This window comes from Geotrypetes seraphini, chromosome 11 (assembly GCF_902459505.1).
Source record: "Geotrypetes seraphini chromosome 11, aGeoSer1.1, whole genome shotgun sequence".
NCBI lineage: Eukaryota > Metazoa > Chordata > Amphibia > Gymnophiona > Dermophiidae > Geotrypetes > Geotrypetes seraphini.
Genome location: NC_047094.1, coordinates 4758873 through 4761333, shown reverse-complemented (window position 1 = coordinate 4761333; position 2461 = coordinate 4758873).

Below are 2461 nucleotides of genomic sequence, written 5' to 3'. Positions count from 1 at the left end.
ATTTTATTCCCACTCTCAGCTGTTGGACTGGCCATGGATTCTTGGGGAGGGGAGGGGAGGGAGGGGAGGGGAGGGGAACTGATTATATTGTTGAAAATGTTATTTCCTGAATGGTACTACTGTTTGTATTTGCTTCTTACTGCTGGAATAATAAAAATCATTTAAATATAACAGTGAATGGCTTTTGCATAAGACATACAAATGTGCTTTGTGGATGTTATTACAATTTGTTCCAGGATTTATATGAGATTTCAGAGACACTGACCTGTCATCCCTTCTCAGACTGTTCCCATTTCTTTTAGTCAGCAGCCAAGCCTTTGTTATATGGAAAAGAGATGAAAGAGAACAAGCTTTAGCAAATTTTCTCTGGATCTAGAAGCCAGCATTTGGGAGTGAAGCGTGTAGACGAGACAGGATTAACTGTTTGGTGGTCCCTAGGCAAATGCTAGGTTCCCTTTATAATATACATATTTTTTTACTCCCCCCCCAAATAGGGCGTTGCAAGGTTCTGCAATCTATGCAAAACTCTGCTGCACGACTCATCTTCTACCAACTTCACTCCACTCATGTCACCCCTGTCTTTAAATCACTTCACTGACTCCCTATCCGCCTTCGCATACAGTTCAAGCTCCTTTTGTTGACCTACAAGTGTGTTCATTCTGCTGCCCTTCAATCTCTCTCTTTATACATCTCCCAGAGAACTCCGTTCCTCAGATAAGCCGCTCTTAGCATTACTAATGTGACCATTTATTTTTTTCATCAAAATGGGACATCTATTAATATTCAATCACGCCCCAAGTTTCCAAGTTTATTATAAGATTTGATTAATCGCCTATTCCAAATTCTAAGCGATGTACAGCTAAAAATTACAAAGTCAAGGGAAACATACATGACTAACAAAATTATTACTAAACATATTAAAATATAATTAAATACATAACATAATATAACATGACTAAACATGACTAACAAGACTATTTTTATATACGAGATCAAACAATGGGAAAGTTACAGGAAGAAATACAATTGAATATAAAAGAAACAATTAAGGTAAATAACACATTGGGAAAAGGGGAAGAAATTTATTGTAATTTAAGAAGAGATTAAAAACATAAGAAATTCAGTTAATCACTAAAAGCGTCTTTAAAAAGGAAGCCCTTAAGTTTGCTCTTAAATTTGTCTAGAACTCTTTCCTCTCTTGGGCATTCCAAGCTTGGGGGAGCCGTAACCGAGAAGATAGAATGATGTCGTGTACTAATAACTTTTAAAGAAGGAAAAACCAACAGATATTGTTCTGTTGACCGTAGTACTCTCGAAGTAGTATAAGGAATTAAAACTTTATGAATAAATGCTGGGGTTTTGAATAGTATGGATTTGAGAGTGAGCAAACATAATTTATACATTATTCGATAAGCAACTGGTAACCAATGTGCTTTCTCAAGTAAAGGAGTAACATGATCAAATTTCTTAGCTTTCTCAATAAGCTTGATTGAGGCATTTTGAATAATTTGTAAACGTTTGATTTCTTTTTGAGCTAATCCTTTAAATAAGGCATTACAGTAGTCAATCTTGGAAATGACCAAAGAGTGAACCAGTATATTTAAGGATTTTGGGCATAAAAATTTTGCCATTGAGCGAATTTGATGGAGCCTGCAAAAAGTAGATTTTACGACATAGCTAACATGATCGTGGTAGGTTAGTTTTTCATCAAAAATAATTCTGAGAATCCTGATCTTATGAATCAATTTCAAAGAAATGCCTTTAATGGTGATTGGGGAAGAAAGAGTAAAACTGTCTTTCCAAGGAAAGAGCATAACGTTTGTTTTATCAATGTTTAGTGCCAATCTATTTAATTCAAGCCAGTGATGAATCTGTTCAAGTTTTGCATTAATAGCGGATACTTCAAGGGAACTGTTGGGATCCAGGGAATGTAGAAGCTGTATGTCATCTGCATAAGCGAATACGGTAAAACCAATAGATTGACAGAGGGTCATGAGGGGTGCAAGAAAAATATTAAATAGAAGAGGAGAGAGAATCGATCCCTGCGGAATTCCATATGGAACTGAGAAACTTTCAGAAGTAGTATTATTAAAGACAACAGTGGAAGAGCGATTGTCAAAATAGGAATGAAACCAAGAAAGTACTTGATCTGACATACCGATAGATTGAAGTCTATTTAGTAAAAGAGCATGGTCGATAGTATCAAAAGCTGATGAGAGATCAATTGAAATCAGAAGGACAGATGAATGATGGTCAAGGTGATAGAGTATGGAAGATGTCATGCCTATTAAGGAGTGTTCCGTGGAGTGATATTGTCTAAAGCCTGTTTGATTTGGATCAAGAACATTTGTTTTTTCTACAAATTCTGAGATTTGGTTGAATACAATCCTGCCCTAGCCCCACCCTAGCCCCGCCCCCAATTTCTTCCATTCATTTTCTTGTACACACAATATCTTATTAA